The 21,254-nt window shown below is 45.6% G+C and overlaps 1 protein-coding gene across 5 annotated transcripts in view; it reads left to right on the plus strand.

Annotated features, from left to right (window-relative positions):
• The window catches only part of chrm2a (cholinergic receptor, muscarinic 2a), a 125,894-nt gene that overhangs the window by 26,239 nt on the left and 78,401 nt on the right, over positions 1 to 21,254 (plus strand). For 3 of the 5 annotated variants that reach the window (XR_008832972.1, XM_056424416.1, XM_056424419.1), the window contains exon 1: positions 6,774 to 7,235. The exons of 1 other annotated variant lie outside the window; for it this stretch is intronic. The gene's annotated coding sequence lies outside the window, so the exon portion shown is untranslated. Of the gene's footprint in view, positions 1 to 6,773; positions 7,236 to 9,775; positions 9,822 to 21,254 lie in introns of those variants that run through there. One more of the 5 variants, XM_056424418.1, reaches the window with a different exon arrangement.

Genomic DNA, 21,254 nt, shown 5'->3' on the forward strand with positions numbered 1-21,254 from the left:
TACGCATGGCGTGTGTTTAAGTTAAAGTGCATGTAAATAAAGTGGCATGTGTGTGGAGGAGGCCTCAAGTTAAAGTGCATGTTAAAGTGACGTGTGTGGAGGAGGCCTCCAGGAGGGAAGAAGAAGGAGGAGGGAGGAGGAGGGAGGAAGAGGAGGAGGAGGAAGAGGAAGGAGCGGGAAGAAGGAGGAGAGGAAGGTGGAAGAAGAGGTGGTAGTCCTGGGGTGACAGTCAGTCAGTCCCGGCTCCATTGATGAGCCCGACTGCCGACGGAAAAAACTTTTGGTGTGGCGGGAGGTCTTTGTCATGATGGACGCAGCCTCCTCCCAGAGGAGGGACTCGAACAGGAGTGTCCAGGGTGGGAGGGTCAGCGAAAATCTTTCTGGCCCGCTTCAGTGACCTGGAAGTGAACAGGACCTGGAGGAAGGCAGATTGCAGCCGATAACCCTCTCGGCCGAGCGGATGATGCTCTGCAGCCTGCACTTGTCTTTGGCTGTGGCTGCAGGGTGCCAGACGGTGATGGAGGAGCAGATGATGGACTCAACGATGGCCGTGTAGAATTGTACCATCATTCTCCCTGGCAGGTTGAATTTCCTCAGCTGCCTCAGGAAGAACATCCTCTGCTGGGCCTTCTTGGTGATGGAGCCGATGTTCAGCTCCCACTTGAGGTCCTGGGTGATGATGGAGCCCAGGAAGCGGACGGACTCCACAGCGTCGACGGGGGAGTCACACAGGATGAGAGGGCGGGTGGGGCTGCATTCCTCCTGAAATCCACAACCATCTCCACTGTCTTTAGAGCGTTGAGCTCCAGGTTGTTCTGGCTGCACCAGGTCACCAGGTGGTCAGTCTCCCACCTGTAGGCGGTCTCGTCCCCACCAGAGATGAGCCCAATGAGGGTGGTGTAATCCGCGAACTTTAGGAGCTTGACGGACTGGTGACTGGAGGTGCAGCTGTTGGTGTACAGGGAGAACAGCAGAGGGGAAAGAACACAGCCTTGGGGGAACCTGTGCTGGTGGTCCGGGAGCCTGAGACGTGTTTCCCCAGCCTCACGTGCTGCTTCCTGTCGGTCAGGAAGTCTGTGATCCACCTGCAGGTGGAGTCGGGCACGTGCAGCTGGGAGAGCTTGTCCTGCAGCAGGGACGGGATGATTGTATTGAAAGCAGAGCTGAAGTCCACAAACAGGATCCTGGCGTAGGTTCCTGGGGAGTCCAGATGCTGGAGGATGTAGTGAAGGGCCATGTTGACTGTGTCGTCTGCAGACCTGTTGGCTCTGTAGGTGAACTGCAGGGGTCCAGGAGTGGGTCGGTGATGGTCTTGAGGTGTGACAGGACCAAGCGTTCAAGGGACTTCATGACCACAGAGGTCAGGGCGACGGGCCTGTAGTCATTGAGTCCTGTGATCTTGGGTTTTTTGGGGACAGGGATGATGGTGGAGGCCTTGAAGCAGGCTGGAACGTGGCATGTCTCCAGGGAGGTGTTGAAGATGTCGGTGAACACCGGAGACAGCTGGTCAGCACAGTGCTTCAGGGTGGAGGGGAGACGGAGTCCGGGCCCGCTGCTTTGCGGGGTTCTGCTTTTTAAACAGCCTGTTGACGGCTCTCTCCAGGATGACGAGGGTCGTCGCTGAGTTGATGGAGGGTGCTCCAGAGGTGTGAGCCCCTGATGGGCTGGGGGTGGGCTGATGGTCTGTGGCTTGTTGATGGGGCTGTGGGGGATTGTCTCAGGACTGCTCCATTGTCTTTCAAAGCGGCAGTAGAACTCATTGAGCTCGTCTGCCAGAAGCACATTGTTCATGGAGTGGGGTGATTTGGGCCTGTAGTTGGTGATCTGCCTGAGCCCTCTCCAGACAGAAGCAGAGTCGTTTGCTGAGAGCTGCTGTTGCAGTTTCTCAGAGTACAGTCGTTTAGCATCTCTCACCGCCTTGCTAAACCTGTATTTTGACTCTGTGTACAGGTCCTTGTCCCCACTCCTGAATGCCTGGTCTTTCTGCAGTCTTAGCTTCCTGAGCTCCGCTGTGAACCAGGGTTTGTCGTTGTTATAACTCACCCTGGAGCTGGATGGAATACAGCTGTCCTCACAGAAGCTGATGTAGGAAGTTACAGCCTCTGTGTACTCATCCAGGCTGTTGGTAGCAGTCCTGAAGACATCCCAGTCAGTACAGTCCAAGCACGCCCGTAGATCCTCCAGAGCCTCACTGGTCCACTTCTTGAACTTCCTCACCACAGGTTTGCAGAGCTTTAGTCTCTGCCTGTATGAGGAATCAGATGAACCATGACGTGGTCAGAGTTTCCCAGTGCAGCTCGAGGGACGGCGTGATAGGCCCTGCTGATTGTTGTGTAGCAGTGGTCCAGAATGCTCTTCTCTCTAGTAGGGCATTTAATTAACTGTCTATATTTAGGGAGTTCGTGGCTGAGGTTTCCTTTGTTAAAATCCCAGTACAATAACTAAAGAGTCCGGGAAGGTCCGCCCACACACCGTATCTGTTCGGCGAGGGTCCGCTGTGCCTCTTGCACGTTTCCCTGCGGCGGCATGTAAACTCCGGCCAGGATGAATGAAGCGAACTCACGTGGGGAGTAGAAGGGTTTGCAGTGAATGATAAGGGATTCCAGGTTCGGCGAACAGTGCTGTAGAATCACCGTTACGTCGTTGCACCAGCCGTTGTTGAGGTAGAAGCAGATTCCTCCACACTTTGTTTTTCCGGAGAGCTCAGTGTCCCGGTCCGCTCGGAACAGCTGGAAGCCAGCCAGCTGGAGCGCAGAATCTGGTATCGATCCACTTAGCCATGATTCCGTAAAACACAGGACGGAGGATGAGGAGAAGTCTCTGTCTCTCCCCACCAGCAGCTGGAGTTCGTCCCGTCTTATCTCACAGAACTGCCGACGGCAGCCTTCCAATCCTCCTCCGACATGGCGAGCGTACGTTGAAGTGCTCTCGTGTTTACGCCACGTAACTTTCCCTCCTCATTGGCGTAATACATGAAATGGAGCCCCGGAGAGAGTGTCAAGGGTCACGAGGCCGCTTTCCGTGTCTGACCGTGTGGGAGCGCAGCCCTCCTTTGCCTCGCCGGCGCCCCCTGCTGGTGGTGTTTTGCATTCTGGCAAAAAAAACAACGCTTTCTTCTTCTCCCGGCAGCTGTTTGGCTTTGCGCTCTGCGATTAGTCATAACAGCGAACGGCGGCGCCGCAGACAGCGGTGGCTAATGTGTCCACTCAGCGACATCCCATAAACACGAGTTGTTTTCGTTATCATCACGCTACACCCCCCCCCCCCCTCTACCCCACCCCCGGCACAGCCTGACTTAGTGTACTAAACACCGGCGCCTCGGGGCTTATCCCTTTTATCAGCTGCTCCCGTCTTTTCCCCCCCCTCAACTTCTCCTTCAGCTCAACATCTCTTTTTCTCAGTTTGAAAAGCAGGTGTGACATCGCTCTTAAAAATGCTAGGAAAAAAAATATAAACAGAAACAGCGGCGCGTTTGAGAGTGAAGAGGTTTCTGCGAGTTGCTCGGGTTGAGATTTGCATTTAAACATGAGTTGTGTGCCCGCAAGCGACTCATCTGGAAATATGACCGAGTGCTGCAGATAATGGTGTCGGAGGGCTGTGGCTCCACCGTACAGGTGGTCGGGGTCACGATGAGCACATCGTGTATATTGGGGAGTTCGAGGGCGATGACTGTAATCTACACAGACAGGACTCCAACTTAAATCATCAATGACAAGTGGAGGAGATTCACGATTCAAGGTTTTTATTTCCCAATTGTGCCTAAACCAACAGTCCAGACACAGTGGACACCTAGCGCAGGGCTCTCTGATTCAACAGTTTAGATATAACACCATAATAAGAAAGACACATTATGAAAGATAACACTTTACAGAAGGTGGTGGCAATATGTGCAAGAACAAGAAAGGTGCTAGTATGGACAGTTTTGAATTAAGACATATTAAGTGTAGTGAGGTGGTGTTGGGTTATTACACATATTTACATAGTTTTCTGTTGCCATCAGTCTGAGAACACGCCGCCAACCATACAGGAAGTGGTGCGCTCTTAAAAGATCCCGAGCCATTTGTTAATTTCTCTCGTTCTATTTCTGAAGATGCTCCAAAAAAATGACTTCTTCATGTAATTTATGTCACATTTAAACGAACAAAAATATCACAATCATATGTTAAAAGACCACATGTACCACTTGTTGTTGCGCTGTTTGTATGGATGAAGGTCAGAGACGCAGTGAGTTACTGTCTGATCTCAAGAGGGGCTGGTGGGTGGAGCCTGTTACATTCAGACAGGCATGCTTATTTTAGAAATACGTTGGTTTCGGGGATGACTTGAATGCAGCACATTGCTCATCCTCGTTTACTTTCTCTCTCTCTCTCTCTTTCTTTTTAACAGTGGCCATGGCTACTAACCATGAAGCTGGAGCCAGACACGCCCGCCGCTTCCTCCCGTCAGAAAGAGCCTCTCTGGTGCTGCATTGAACACACACACACACACACACACACACACACATGCCATCCCGGTGCGGCAAAGCCAAATGTACTTCTTAACGCCTGCTGTGAGTGCTCACACACGTTGACACGTGATCGCTATAGTGTGTGTGTGTGTGTATGTGTGTGTGTTTACGCCGAGTCAAACACCGAAAGAGTTAAGCTCCTCCCCCCCAGCTCGGAGTTACGAGCGACTGGCTTCCAATTCTGTGTAAGATCTCAACACGGCTCACACATTTACACTTAGTTAATTACTCATTTGATTTGACCTGCTGTGGGCGACGTGTTGGCGGGACGGTCATTTTTTAATGCACACCTGCTCTGGAGCTGAATCACGTATTCATAATCTAAATGCCATCCATCATCATCATCCATGTGAAATGACAATTTGTTGAATGCGAGGTACACGGCCCACAATCCATCCAATAATATTTGGAGAGTGACCAGCAATTTGTCCTTGGATGAAAACCACAGAATGCGTCTGAAAAACGGGGGGAGAGGGGGGGGGGGCATATGCAATACAAATATACACGTTTATTGCAGATGCATCCGTATTGAGTAACATTAGGGCGTTAAAAAAATGAGAGAGAAGAGAGATCCAATGATTTAACCACGCCGCAGCCTCAGACAGGCGTTATGACGGCGACACAAGGCTCCTGGTTAAGACGAGAGAATACATTTATTTATCAGAGCACTCACGAAGGAATGGACCGGAGCGCGACGCTCGCTCTGATTTGTGAACGAACATCTGTCAAAGTAAGCAGAGAGAGGCGTAGAAATGTAAGTTTTCAGCTGGTCTCTCTCTCTCTCTCTCTCTCTCTATATATATATATTAATCTTTCCCTCTACATCTCTCTACCTCCCTACATCTTTCTCTTTCCATCTCTCTACGTCTTTCCCCCTACCTCTTTCTTTTTTCCATTTCCTCTACCTCTTTCTAAATCTTTCTCTCGACCTCTCTCTACATCTTTCCCTCTACCTCTCTCTACATCTTTCCCTCTACCTCTTTCTACATCTTTCCCTCTACCTCTCTCGACATCTTTCCCTCTACCTCTTTCTACATCTTTCCCTCTCCATCTTTCCCTCTACCTCTCTCTACATCGTTCTCTCTACCTCTCTCTCCATCTTTCCCTCTACCTCTCTCTACATCTTTCCCTCGACCTTTCTACATCTTTCCCTCTACATCTCTCTACCTCTACCTCTCTCTACATATTTCCCTCTACCTCTCTCTCTCTCTCTGAAAAACAAGCGGGCTGAAAAAGAAACCGTAAGTAAGTGACTTGTTCTTTTTTTGCTTCATCTTTGCGATGCGTAATCGTGCTCGCGTGTTAATTAATCTAATCGCCCCCCCCCCAGCTCTGTGTCCTTGGCTCATTATGACAGACTAGCACAAAACAAGACCGTGTGCTACTTCAAAAGAGACGGTACAAAAGAGCTCCTGTGCATGCTGCAAGTTTTAAACAGAGACCTTGAACCCACAAAGAGTGGAGGTACTCTTTAGCACCGGGTGGGTGGGGTTTAAAGCACGATCACAATCGTGATCTCCTCAGGTAAGTCGTCATTCACGACATTCAATTCAGCTACGATCGCTACGAGCTGGATGGCTGCCTCGCAGGTCGTGTCGGCCTCTCGGTCTGCCGTCTGGTCCCCCTCGTGTCCAGAACTTTTTGCTTTGAGATGAATTGGAGGTGTCCACTAGGACGGTACCCTGCGATTACATCGTCGTTTATTTCGGAGGTGGAAACATGGCGGCTCTGTTCTGTGCATCCGACGCTTCACCAGGCCGTCGGATCAGGCGTCGGACTTATCTGTGAAGACAAAGAGGACGCCATGTAGAGCAATGTGCGAGCACTTATCAACAACCTCACTTCACTCTGCGGGAGTGTGCGTGGATATTATCAGCAACATGTCAGCTGTACACACACACAGATACACACACACACACACACTACTGTTTGATGCCGTTCCACCATCAACACTGTCCAGAGCCCTCCCTCTTCATCATAGCGGTCCAGGACCGTACCTCAAATGGCGTCGCGGCCCTTTCATTTCACCGTGATTAAGATTGTGTGAGTGTGTGTGAGTGTGTGTGTGTGCACATTTGCCTGAATATGTGTCCTCTATTTGCATATCTCTATGCGTGTGTGTGTACTTTTTTCTCTTAGTGTGTGATTGCGCTCATAACTCCGCCCCCCAAAGGACTGTCGGGTCAGTTCCGTGTCAAGCCAGCTAAATCTCCCTGGCACAGATTAACGGTGCGAGGGCAGCGGCGGCGGGCCTTTTGAGGGCGAGCGTCGTGGGAGCAGACGCACGCCAATTAGGAGGCGGCCGCCCCGGGCCGACGCGCCTCACCCCGGCTGGCTCGAGATAACAAGAGTCACCCACTCATAACTTGCTCGCTTCTACATATGCAACACAGTGCCAAACATCATCCATCAGCTGCAACAGAGTGTGCTGCGAGAAGTGTCAAATATGCACGAGGGAGTGCGGAGGTCCTGCGTCCCATAAACCTCTGGGGCAATTAATACAATCGTTTCCAGGGCCGAGCTCCACAGATTGCACGCATCAAACCTCTCCCTGGGCTCGTTGCTTTTTTTTATTTTATTTTTTTATTTTTTTAGATGGGACTAATTTACAGGTACGCTGGCCAGAGGCTTGCTTTTATGGATTGGAGCCGTCTGGAAACCGACGGCAGGCCATACATCGAGGACCGTCCGCGATGATTTATGGCGCTCCGGGGGACAACGAGTCACGGTAGGAAACACGGCTGTAAAAAGCCGTGTTTTATATAGATTTTAAAAAAGTCCACGTTCTGCTAATCGCATTAAAATACAAATTCAGATTCCTAATTTGCTGATTTACACTACCGTTCAAAAGTTTGGGATCACTTAGAAATGACTTTATTTTCAAAGAAAAGCACTGTTTTTTCAATAAAGATAACATTAAATTAATCAGAAATACACTCTCTACATTGTTAATGTGGTAAATGACTATTGTAGGTGGAAACGTCTGGTTTCTAATGAAATATCTCCAGAGGTGTATAGAGGCCCATTTCCATCAACGATCACTCCAGTGTTCTAATGGTACATTGTATTTGCTAATCGCCTTAGAAGACTAATGTCTGATTAGAAAACCCGTGCAATTATGTTAGCACAGCTGAAAACAGTTATGCTGGTGATATAAGCTATACAACTGGCCTTCCTTTGAGCTTGAAGTTTGTAGAACAAAATTAATAATTCAAATATTAATCATTATTTCTAACCTTGTCAATGTCTTGACTATATTTTATATTCATTTGATAAATAAAAGTGTGATTTTTCATGGAAGACACAAAATTGTCTGGGTGATCCCAAACTTTTGAACGGTAGTGTATATCACGCGAAGCTCCACACGCGAGTTGTCGTTTTTAGAGAAATTAATTAAATGTACACAAGCAGGCTATTTGTAGACTTTACACATCCAGCTGTTTCCATTACATCACCGCTCCTGCAGAGCGCCTCGCCGTCGTCGTCTTCGGTTTATCGTTAAAGCTTCTCATCCCGCCTTACCTTTTTTGTTGTGTTGTTGTTGTTGTTGCTGCTTCTGCAGATGTTTTCAGCCTCCAGTCAGATATTGAGTGAAATGTTCAGCTGAGTGTGTGTGTGGGGGGGTGGGGGATGGAGGGGCACTGATATTCAGAGGCATTCAGGGTCGGTGTGGAAGCGGCATCGATTGCACTTAAAGTGACAAGATTGAGGAGCACCTCTTTGGCACGTTATCCCTATTGCGGACTCAGAGTAATTTTTCTCTCAGCACTGTGGTGATGTAAGCACCGACGGCCGGTTTGATTTAAGAGGACGGGTAAATACCGTGGTAATGACTGGGCCTCGTGCACGTTCTGATAAGCTGAATAAATCCTCGCTGCTCGGGCACTAATAAGCGAATAAAGCACGCGGAGAATGGTCATCGGAGGGATTTTTTTCCTCGCGCAAAATTCACTGGCAAGGCGCAAAGCTGATACGGCCTCTCCCGCTCTTCTGATCATCCATCAGGTGAAATTGCTTTCTTCGAACATTAGCCTGCCGACGGAGAATAACAAATGTAGCTAAGCAGAGCAACCCGTGATTACAGCGAGTAATAAGGGCCCCCGAGGTCGGCGGATCGTGACCTCAGCCGGAGAGGCTCGTTGAAGAAGTTGCATTGGATGAAGGGTCGCCGGGCAACGGCGTCAGGTGACACGTCTCTGTGATCATTGTAGGACAAATCTCGAACCACGACGTTGTTAAAGAAAACCCTCAAGGACCGAAGAGAGAACTGTTCAACGGCGTGATTGAAAACGTTTGCTTCTCTTTCGTTTCCTCCCCCGACAGTTCGGGGGTAGGGGGGGGGGGGGGGGGGCTGTTTTCGAGCCTCACATTCGCAGTGATTGATATTGGGGAAATCCATCACTATAGTCTTCCAGGAAATTGCACGGGCGTTTTTTTTTCTTTTCTTCTTCCAGAGGTCCAATCGAGATACGGGGCTCGCTCACACATCCCGAGCAACGGGGGCGAGTTCAGATTCAAGGGGAAGCGAGTAGAGATGAAGGAAAGATCGCCGCGGCTCACGATGGATATTTGGTGTTTTTGGAGGAGAGGGGCGAAGCACGCGATAAATAAGTAAACAACGGGATGAAGTAATTAAATGGGAAAGGAGGGGGAAAAATTGTTTTGACACGCTCCAGTGATCTCGGTTTCTTCCATCACAGTGTTCACCTTCCTGCGGGTCGCCTGCAGGTCTCTGATTCCATGCACTGCGAAGGCAATTACTCGTGAAAAATAAGAAGAAAAAAAGCTGGTTGCAAGTGATTAAAACTCACTAAATGATAAGCACCCACTGGATTACCAAGCTGACACGGAAAGACAAATGTTCAATATACTAGAAAAAATCATTTCTGTAATTAGACGTGGTGCTTTATCTCTGGTTGGGCTTTATTTCATCCTTTTTTGTTGTTGTATGAAGGCATTTAATCAAACCACCGCATTTTTGCCCTCACCTAATGTTCTCTTCAGCCCGAGCAACAGTAACTGGGGATCGGTTTAATGGAATTTTTTTGTTGTCCTTTCGTCAGTCATAACAGGAGGCTCTGCACAGGGAAAACACAGCATGGCATATCCTCACAGCAAGTGTTTGTACATGTGGTGGTGGTGTGTGTGTGGCACTTAACTGCATTGTGCGATCTAGATGGTATTGTTCTTTGCAGGGAAGGACTCAAAGGATGTTTTAATGATGGAGCTTGGGGAACGCAGTGGCTGTCGGAGCAGAAGGAGCTGCGGTTCTGATTCAGACACTGAATTATTGAAAGAGGAGATCCGTGCTCTGGTAATATGGCTCACAGTATTTCAATTGGGTTAATTACAGTTATTAAAAAAACAACTGTGAGGACTTTTGGCTTCCGGTTTTTGGTTTGAAGTCTGACTCTGGGAGGGAAACAAAAAAGCTGCACATTTGCATTTAAAAAGTCCTTCAGCCTGGAGACCAGAGCTCAGCTTATGTCTACTACTATGTTTCTATTGCCAGCGAGATTGAAACAATTGGCTGAGAGTCGTGTTCCCGCTTGATAAGTTCGATGTGACAGCCGCCTCTCCTCAGCCTTGGGTGGCTGCATGCGTACGTGCTTTTGAGCAAATAATGCAATGATGTGCAAATATATTCTCAACTTTGTTCTGCATACAGTTCAATCATTGATATCTATTATCTACGTTTTTGTTCTCTCTCTCGGCTCCTAATCAAAACGCGGGAGGCGATTGGGAATTTATGTGCATACGTTACATCTTTAATATCACAAAGTGGGAGTTTCTCTGTTACGGTAATATATTTTAATCATCTCCATGATTTGGAATGAGCAGGATTTTTCTTTCCTTCTTCTTCTTCTTCTTCTTCTTCTTCTTCTTCTTCTTCTTCTTCTTCTTCTTCTTCTTTCCAGCCGGGGTGGGATTAGCGATGCTCGGCTAAATGTGTGCAGTGTAGCTAAACGGTGTGTGTTTTGTGTGTCGCCACCTGCGTGTGTGTGATGAGCATCTGACCCCGGGGTGGATCATCTGCCTTCTTGCTTTTTTAATTAAGTCGTAAATGTCAACATGTGAACCATTCTCTTCCGTGTGAAGCGTGTGCGTTAGACGTTAGCCGCTTTGCTCTGCCGGACGAAAGACTGCCGTTCATCTTTTGTCACATGTTGACTCGACGGACAATTAGGGAATGCGAATGACTCAAAGGCCGGGCCGAGAATAGCTGCCCGAGGCGGCTCTCACTTCCTGACCTCCATTCCAACCGAGGCAGGAGATACGCGTCCTGGCAACCACCAATTAAGGCCACATATCCTTCACATGAGAAAATAATGAGCTAAAGTAAACAGTAATTACTGAAACCAGGTCATTGATTACAGTTCTGTCTCCCACTGGCCTCGTGGGGTTTTCTAGGCAAGGGAACATCTCCAAACACCAGCTTGATAGCATCATGTGACCTCATGGCTTGCAATAAAATCCATTAAAGTTGCTGAATATGCATCAAGTATTATTCAAACCGCTTTCAACCCAACACATGTTACTAAAATCCAGCTTTGTTCAGCCATTGAGATTGATGACGGCTACCTCCCCACTAAACAGATTAATTCTCCATCATTTATTTTAGTGCCTGATAATGAATCGATGGCGCCCTTATTAGCAGCGTAAATAATCCATGTTGTATAGATTTGCCCCCTGTTGTGTTCGTGTTAATATTCTTGGGTTGTATGAGACTCTGAACCAATTACCTCTGTTCTCTTCTGGGTCACACACGAGCACAATGTTACACCGCTACAGAACTCTATGGTCTTGGTGCATTGAGACTAAATATGAAACATTTTCACCTCACAAATGTGACTGCTGGACTGATTATGCCAATAGATGAAGGTGCATGTCAATTGCAGGTTGGCCAGACCTGCTACACTCCCATTCATCCCCTTGATTTTCCACTCATGCTCTGTATGGGGCACATTCAATCTCACCTATACTGTTGGCATCACACGTAAAACACGGAGGTGCAGAATCATTGAACATGTACAGAATTTCTGAGTGGCCTCAAGACTTTTCATTTTGGGTTCAGTTTGAAAACCTCTTCATGGAAAAGGCCAAGGTGGATCGATGTGAAAGGGGGCGTGGCTGAGAAGTTTAAGATGCCCAACATGTAATAATTGCTTGACCTCACCTGTGCCGGGTCCAAACATGCTTATACTGTATAAGCAGACTTAGAAACATTCTGACCAGCAACAAAAAACTTTTTTTTCATGTAGTTTAAGTATTCATCACTTCCCCAGAAGCACACTCTGACACAACGTTGAGCTGCTAATTAAACAGCACAAGGGAGGCACTGCTATGAGGGGCCGTGAGGGACATTATTCAGAATACCCTCTCACACACACAACTGAAATGCTCTCACACACACTACTGAAATGCTCTCACACACACACACTAGTGAAATGCTCTCACACACACTACTGAAATGCTCTCACACACACTACTGAAATGCTCTCACACACACTAGTGAAATGCTCTCACACACACACACACAAGTGAAATGCTCTCACACACACTTGTGAAATGCTCTCACACACACTACTGAAATGCTCTCACACACACTACTGAAATGCTCTCACGCACACAAGTGAAATGCTCTCACACACACTACTGAAAAACTATATGCTCACACACACAACTGAAAATCTCTCACACATACTAGTGAAAAGCTCTCACACACACAGATGATATGAAAAGCTCTCATACACACATATAAAAATTTCACTTGAAACGGAAGGCATTTCACTTGCAACGGAAGGTGCAGTGTTGCCAGGTCCGCGGTTTTCCGCTGCATTGGGCAACTTTTGAAGTGTTGGCGCGGGTTGAATTTTGTGTCCGCTGGTTCGGGTAGACCTATTTTGCATGCAAATTACATGAATATCTTTCAATAAAAATCCATATTTTAAATGAAATAATTTATTTATACCCAAATCCTACCATAAACTGCTTTTAATGCTGGCATACTAAACATTTGGTGTTACTTTGTAGATATTACAATACATTTGGCAATGATAGCAATGCTGTTGGACTTTAAAAGCAGTGTATATGGTTTGGCACGGGCATATTTTGAGTTCTGATATTGGGCTGGTTTTTGGGCTGGTTTTATTGGCCATTGGGCTGGTTTTGTCACACAGACCTGGCAACCCTGGGAAGGTGTTTCAGTTGAAACGGAAGGTGATCAACAATGTGCTCAACAGCCCTTAAGCAACGGCGTTACTAAACAACATATTGGCCTCAGCGGAGACAATCAGAACACTGTCTAATGCCTCAACTGTTCGGCAGCAGCCGGTGTTACACCCCTACTGGTTTTCAAACCTACTGGTTTCCCTACGCGTGCGTTGTGTTCTCTTAACATCTGCAGCGGGGCTCTGTCTCGCTCACCAGATTCGTCACACATTCACAAACATATTGCTGGAGATCTTCAAGCCCCCGTTCATATCCATTTCGGCGATAAGTCACATTTCTTATGTTGCGAACAAACATCGCTAAACATGTTTCAAAGTGTACATATCCGCTCAAGGTAACCAGTTGTTTCAGATCCCTTCGACTTAATGGATCAATATATAAATTACTTGAGCAGAAATTAATATCTGGTGGCGCAGCGCACAGACTGCATGTCTTTGAGTGCAGTCTCCTTTTGCGTGAAAGAGATCGAAACCAGGTCGGGCGATCTTTTCATTTTTATTTTTTCGAAAATGTATTTCTTCATCCGTGGCTGTGATGCACTGCTCACTTATACAATCGTATAAGGATGTTTTTTAAGGATGTTTGACCCTCTGCTGTCTATGTTAAAGTGTTGACACCTGGAATTCATATAGTTATGCAAACAAATGTTTAGTGATTGTTAATAAACATTTTGTGTTTGAAGAAGTTTGTTTTCTTTAACTGTTGACTTTTCCAAAGAAAACGGTGTACATTTTTAATTAATTTAAATGAAGGCAACGATGCAAAGAATGTTGAGTGTACTCAAATAATGGGCAGTGAAATTTAGTAACAAAACATTTTAAGTTAAAAGTAAGTTCTCTCAACAAAACATTTTAAGTTAAAAGTAAGTTCTCAACATAACATTTCTCAACAAAAAATGTTAAGTGCTGTTGATGTATGTTTTTAATCTACAAGAACACACAATTTAAAGTTTCTCCAATTTAATATTTTAAGTGTTCTGAGCTTAAGTACATGAGTAGATGTAACTATCAAATGCAATATTTTAAGTAGTGTTAACTTAAATACATAAGTACGTCTGAATAGTAATGTTACGTTTGACAAACTTAAGATATCACTTTGAGTGAACTTCTTATCATAAATTGACACAACACATTAGCCCTTAGTTGAGTGAACTCAAAAAGGCTTTGCAGCTGGTTGCCTCACTTTTTTAAGTTGACTAAACTTTTTTTTTTTTAGAGTGTATTGAATTATCCGTGTACACTGTTGGTCTGCACGGGGTGTTAAGGGCCATCGTAAATGGTGTCTGGTCATTGGCGCATTAGCAGAGGGAACATGACGGAGCCGCTCAGATCGTTACCGTTCATCACTGCTATCATCATTACAATAGATACTCTCATAAAAGCCACGCATTACCTCTCGGTGCACACACTTTTATATGCAGTGCATTATCTTTCAAGCCATTTTGCAAATCCCAAGTCAGTGACGAGAGAGACACACACACACACACACACACACACAGAGACGGGTGTAATTGTTGAACAGGGTCGTACCTCACCAAATGAAATACCATACCATAATTTTCTGTATCAGTATTCCCTCATGCGTAGATTGCTGGATAATAAAGCACTCAGCCCGAACACTGTAAAAGTTTTGGACTCGAAAACAGTCTGCTTCAGAAAGAATGAAGATAACCGGGCACTTGCTCAGCAAAAATCATATACAAATTGTTCATAGATAATCATATGAATTAATTGTTCATAAAAAATCGTGTAATCTTTTGCGTTTAGCAGGAGTTGACTGCTGTTCATGGAGTGACACATTGTTTTAGCTTCTCAAAAATAGTGCGCATAATGTGGAGCCATGGGAGAGTGTTGAGGTTGTGTTGGTTGACTGGTGTTTAACTAACTCATACAACCATATCTTAACCCTATTTTAATTGCCATAACTACCATCCTACCCTCAACTTAAACACATGTTGCCATATTGTAGAAATACATATTCTAAAATGTTGGCATTGGATATTTTAAATGTTGTTATTGAACATAATCAAGATGATGGTTGGGTTTAGCAGCAGGGTATTCAAAAGGTCAATAAAAAGGATTTTGAGTAAGTGGGGTCTTTAGCAGGGTTCATGTGTCACCAGTCTAGGAACACAAAAGGAGACCAAAAATATTTGGATTTTTGGGCATATGTAGCCACTGTAGTTACACCTTCTGGCTCGGAGATACAGAATTACAAGGACAGCGCAATAGCTGTGATCGGTTAGTCGGGCCGATGGAGTTCTCTCCATCAAGTTCCTCCTGCTGGTGGGGATTGTGATACTGTAATAAAGACGATATTAAGGAAGACAATAAACACTCAGTAATCTTGTCCTTTCCCCCCCCACATCAACCAAAGCCATTTCCACTACAAGACTTCTGCCAGCAGCACATAATGATGATAAGAACCATAAAGGCTGATCACATAAGATATATCATCTGCTGCAGGACTGCTTTAGAGCAGCTGGGATGCATTTACTATTGGCTACCGAGATGGGAAGCACTGTTGTCCAGATAGTGAACTGTCTCATCCAGAAATTACTCACAAAAAGTAATAATAGTACAATTATCGGTGAAAATTCCCTTTGAGTGAAACCCTGTACTGTAAATCCTTAAATATTTGAGATTTCTTGTTTCAGAAGTCACCCCAGTGTATCCCTGTGGTGACATAAAGTAGCAGAGGAGTTCAACCAATAGCGTCTGCGAAACATCCTTGTTCTCTAACAGCAGAGAGGGAACGAAGAGATGCGTTCCAGAGTCACATGTGGCTCCCTGCTATTTTGTATCCGGATAATCATCCATCTGAAAAATTAAAGTCCTCCAAAAGTATTTCACAATCAACCACAAGCAGTTAAAGTACCCTCCGAGGCTGAAGCAAGCAAGTATCACCGACAGACTTCTATCCGATCTTTGTATACATAGACAAGCTTTTTGGCTTCCCACATTAGATTCATGTTTCGACATGAACACAGCCCTGTGAAGAGTTTCAAGCCAGCCAAAAAAATGACCAAGATGTTCAATTTACGACCCTCCTGTGAAGGCTTTGATTCAGCACTTTAATAGCGCTCTGTGATTTCTAAACAGAATGAATGAGGGGCCAGTGGGGAATCTCGTAGAAGAAATAACGAACCGCGCCAGAAGAAGCTCCCTCTCCCTGACCTGCTGCATTTTTTTCGGGGGATAGGACTATTCCCGGCACAGTGACAACAGAGCACATGTAAGAGTCCGAAGGCAACCTCCCATAGCACTCCTGCAACACTTGAGTGGGAATACAACTATAATGAAGGGGCTGAAGTAGGCCTACAAGAGTTTATAACATGGTGCTTTTTTTCGATTCTCAGTGTCTTGCACGGCACTTTCCACATATTTATTTCCAACATGGCTCCAGCGCAACCCGCCAGCTGTCAAATATTGGCGCTTGGCACCAAAGGAGTCTTTACTCTGCAGCCAGAGAGCCTCAGCGGGACAATGACCAGATTTGGGCCGGGAGAAAAGGGTACACGTCTCAGTACTGAATGTGAGGTGTCGGCATTTGATTAATGCCTGACATCATTGTGCTCTGGTAGGTTGATACACTGAGAGGAATTGCTGATGGATGGCCAGCTTGCTTCGAGATAAAAACCCATTTCTCTCCTTCGGACTCGAGCGACACAGAAACCTGAAATTTCCATGACATTAAAGACCTTGTGTGTATCTCATTTGGGATTGCGTTGTGTTGTTTGACCGCGACAAGATGGCCTTGACTTTGTGCACATTGAAATGTCTCGGACACTGTCGCGACAGATTTCTTGCAAACGAGCCAAATGAAGATGCCAGATTATTGACAATAGCACATCGTCACCATCATCATCCTCTCATAAAACATTGATTCTTTTTTAGCATTTAGGTGTCACAATCTGTTTCCTTTAGCATCGTCATCGGAAATGTAAAAAGTTTCTTTTATCAAAGACAATTACATTGAAGAACTACTTACTAAAGACCATAAACATGGACAGAAATGTCAACAAAATCACATCTGTCAATGGTATTGTATTCCTTAAAATCTAAAATCAATACTTTAGATGGACGATGATTCGGATGGCCAGAGCTAGAGGACCGGGGATCGATTACATCTGCACTGTGTCCAAAACAGTTGAGACGTGTCCTTCATCTTAATTCACTGGCTCTGCAAATCATACGGTACCTGGGAGAGAAATTGTTGCGTTTCATTAGAGAATTATCATTTCCTGCACTTAGAATAAACAAGAAGGAACCACCTCGGGTGGGGCGGGGGTTCCGCTTTCCATTTCACAGTCGTTGCAAATTCCCCTCGAGAGGCTACAACATTCACTTTGATTTACCTTCAGGGGCATGCCTGTTAGGAAGATTTACGGTGTCTTCCAGGTGCCTGCAATTGATTTGAGGTGATTCCCAGTGAAGCAGAGTAAATGAAATGTCAACGTCTTTGACTTGATGAAAATGAATGGTGCCCGGCGTAGAAGAGGAGACAGCTGGAGGCTAAACGTACTGTAAGAGGTACGGTGCAGTCGACTGTCATGTTTGGTGAAAAAGGACTTCACTCAGACTTTCTGCACACGCCTTTTAGTGGTTAAGTGTTAAATAAACCCACAAGAAGGAAATGTTGACTCATCCAAATACAAAAAGGGATTGAAGTTAACCACTGGTGGTCTCTCGCAATGCACATCAATTTGTTAGATTTGTATTCATGAAGTAAGAAGATTTGTCTGATGGTGAGTAGTGGTTCGCAATCCAAACTCAACTTTTCTGACCCTTAAGTGTACTGCAACCAAATTGAAACAGTCTTTTGCATTTTTCCAGGACCGCGTCTTTGTTACTTTTACTACAGTCATAGCGGATTTGGGACAAAATAACCCGAAAGCAGAAAACCGTGTCACGGTAAATCGAGGGTTGTGCAAGTTTTGAGAAGAAGATCGAACATCCACAGTATGCGAGGCATGTTTCCACTTCCGGAAACAGTGGCCGCATTGTGAGAAGTCATCTCTCAAATTAAAGCAGCATTCCGGTTGTAAACACAGCGAGTGTGTTCAGAGCTGGCTGAGGGCAGACTATGTGTTCGGCTCCAGGAGTTCACCTTTCCTAATCTCCGTCACACTACCTTCCTCGTGTTCTCTCCGTTATTATGGGCTACATTGGCTACATCGTAGCAACGGGACATTGTTCAAGAACTTGATTTTCTCAAAAGATGCTCAGGCTGGAAACGGGCCAGACATGACTCTATTCCACCGCTCTGAACGTCTCTCTCTTGTTCACCTTGATGTCGTCTGAGGGCGTTGTTGGCTCGAGACACAATGTGTTGCCATTTTAGAAGCTGAGCGCGGTGCAGTAACAAATGAATAAATACAAACACAAAAGGACAAGTCCATAAAAATGTCTATCACCGGCTTATCTCTGTCTCTTTAAAGCTAATGCTCCTCGTTCTTGGGATAACCTTTGTTCTGCTTGTATTCCTTCATTGATAAGTATCACCTGCTTTATGGGTAGAAGAAAGGAGAAGGGAGAATGAAACAATCCCGATAAGCCTTTGAATATTAAGAGATCACTCTCGCCAAAGAGAAAGACTTGGGACTCATCGACCTGAAGTGTCCCAATGTATGCATGTCGTTGAAGATAGGTGATGGGACAGGTTCCCCCGGAACCTTCGATGCCGATGGTGGTGAAAGAAGGCCAGTAGAGGTGGTAAAAAAAAGGACTCCCACGGTCGATTCTCCTGGACCGATCCGTAGATCATGCTGGTGATGGGAGGTGAGGGCTCTGCAGTCGTATGCCTGAAAGGCAGCATCAATAGATTGGTTCAGAACGACCGTCGGCCAGATATGATGATGGAGTAATGGAAGTGAGGAACTCTGACCGCTTCGGAGGTGGCGGGGGGATATTGGAGCTGCAGAAAATAGCAGAAATTCACTCAAAGTAATGATTGTGAAACATGAGAGGAGATGCAGCGTATTGAACTCTTGACAAAGCTTCAGGAAATCAATAAAGCCTCTGTGGTTCTCAGCTGGCAGGTCTCCGGTGTGTGAATCAACTTTTCATAGTGCAGGTATACCCTGTCGATGGTGGCTCTGTCAGCTGGCAGTTTTTTTTCGCACTAATTGTCTTGCTGTTGTGAACTGTGACCTATAGAAATGGTTGAGCCGAATTCGGTTCACCACAAAAAAGTCAGTTTTAACATTTTAACATTTTGATTTCGTAGGTTATTTTCCATTTCATAGTATATGAGATGCTTTTCTAAGTTTCTATGCCTTCTGGACCTGTAGCCTTTTGAGAAAGTATTGGTACTATTTCATTTGTTTGAAATTAGGACAGGGATGTTGTATGTGTACAGATTGTCAAGCCCTCTGAGGCAAATTTGTAATTTGTGATATCGGGTAAAATAAACCGAATTTAAAATGTACCTTATTCTTATTATAAAAATAGTTAAAAGTTGCCAGAGGTTAACATGATGCCTCAGTCATTATAAGGATGATTGTCTCTGTCGTTGACTCATTCACTGCTGGTGTATCACTTCTGAAAAAGAGTGCAATCCCATATGAAAATAATATATATATATATATATATATATATGTGATATTTCTTATTATAATGTAGCTGGATAGTTAAATAAATAGGCCTCCATGATTTTTTTGTTCAGTCGTAAGTGAAATATGACTCTTTCATCGCTAGTTAGCAGTATTTTGAAGGTGAGATGTTCTTTAAAGCCTCCTCCGATGGTGCTTTGCCGGAGGGGGATACCCTCCCCCCCCCACACCCCCTCCCCCTCCCCCCCAGACCCCACTCGGTGACTTTGCGCCCACGGCAATTCACCGCCCTCGGTCAGGTGAGAGCATCTGCCCTGCGTTGTAACATTTATTTTCTGGGCTTGTCTTGGCAGGATGAGAAGGGCTGAAGGAGCCGAGCACGGCGAATTAATCGCCACTATGCCCATTTTCGGTCATTTCTCACACCACTTTGACATAATGGAAAAAAATCCGTCTGTTTCACAAGCCATTAGCCCTCTCTCGTGTCCCATTCATCTCAGCCAATCAGAGTTCCAGCAATGAAGGAACATCTTCCATCTGATCAATATTCAACGTGAAGTACCGTCAAATATAAAATTCCAAGACGCATTTATTTTTGCGTTTTATTGTCATTCTATCAATAGCAGTTATTATTTACTCTGGGATTAATTGCTTGAATCATTAAAACGCTGGAATGTTTGGGGGAAGAGAATCTCAGCGGGATTTCAGATGTGAGCCAAAAGCGCTGCGTGCTTTCAACGCTGCTCAAGCTTTCACTTTGGCTAAGTTTGTAACATCCACTCTAAATACAGACTAATAGATGGCTCGTGCTCCTGTCAACGGGCCAAGAAAACAGAATAGGTGTCTTCTCTGTGTCAGATACTGTATATTTCACTGTCAATTAGTTGGGATGTTAAACGATAGAGTTTTTTCTTCTTTGTGGATGCACTGTGGCTCTGTGTGTGTGTGTGGGGGGGGGGAGGGGGGGGGATAATGAAAATGACTGTTCAATTAGAATCAGAGGCCAGGTATGAAATCATATCATATAACCACGGCATTATTGCAAATGGTCCTGAATGAGACAGTCAAATGTGTTTCTGCCTGTGGACAAAAAAGAGAGTAAAGTATCATCAGAAGTAATACATCCTTTTTTAAGCTACTTCCATTTTGTGGCGATGTAATGCTTAATATTAGAGAAGCGCTGCAGCCGGCACTGTTTTGAGTTCTACTCTCAGGTTTGATCTAAAGTCCATTCTGCTTTGATATGGTTTGAACATTTTACTGCTGTCAAATATTAACTCATGCGTGTGCCCCGAAACTTTATTCCAAACCATCAGCGGAAACATTTAAATAGCGCACTGCTGTATCAATTCGCCTCAAGAGTTCAGCAAGTTCTTCTGAACTTCGGGGCAATTACATCAGTGGAATCTGGAGTGAGAGAAACCGTCCTCTGATGACGGAAGCTGGCAGAGGAAATGGCTTTGAGGAGCTTTCTGCTAAGAGTGCTCGGTGACCCGTTACTGAAGTCTGGCCTCTCTGGCTGCTCGCGACAGCTTACCCGGTCCCTCATGCAGAAAGCTGCTGCCTTTCTATTACTGCAGGGGTCATCGATAATTGCCCTTTCATGACTGTTTTTAGGGAGTTGCCCGGTGCTCACCGACCATGCACTTTTTTCCCCCCATTTCCATACACATATTGACACACACAGGAGGAAACTGATGTGCGTGATGGAGCGCCGACACACACACACACACACTTGCTTTTAGTGGAAAAGTGTGCACGTTGTTCTCAAGACCGTCCTCACTCTCCGAGAGCATCTTTGATGGCAACGTCCAAGCCTCCGATGCAGCTGCTAATCTGGGTCTATAAATCAAATTGGCAAAGTCACTCCCCTCTCAGCCACATAAAGGGCGGCGTGAGTGGAGTGTGGCATACTGACGCTCACGCTCCTGGAGTCTGGCTGCCGTCGTCCAGCTGGAGCAA

Source organism: Pseudoliparis swirei, chromosome 10 (genome assembly GCF_029220125.1).
Source record: "Pseudoliparis swirei isolate HS2019 ecotype Mariana Trench chromosome 10, NWPU_hadal_v1, whole genome shotgun sequence".
NCBI lineage: Eukaryota > Metazoa > Chordata > Actinopteri > Perciformes > Liparidae > Pseudoliparis > Pseudoliparis swirei.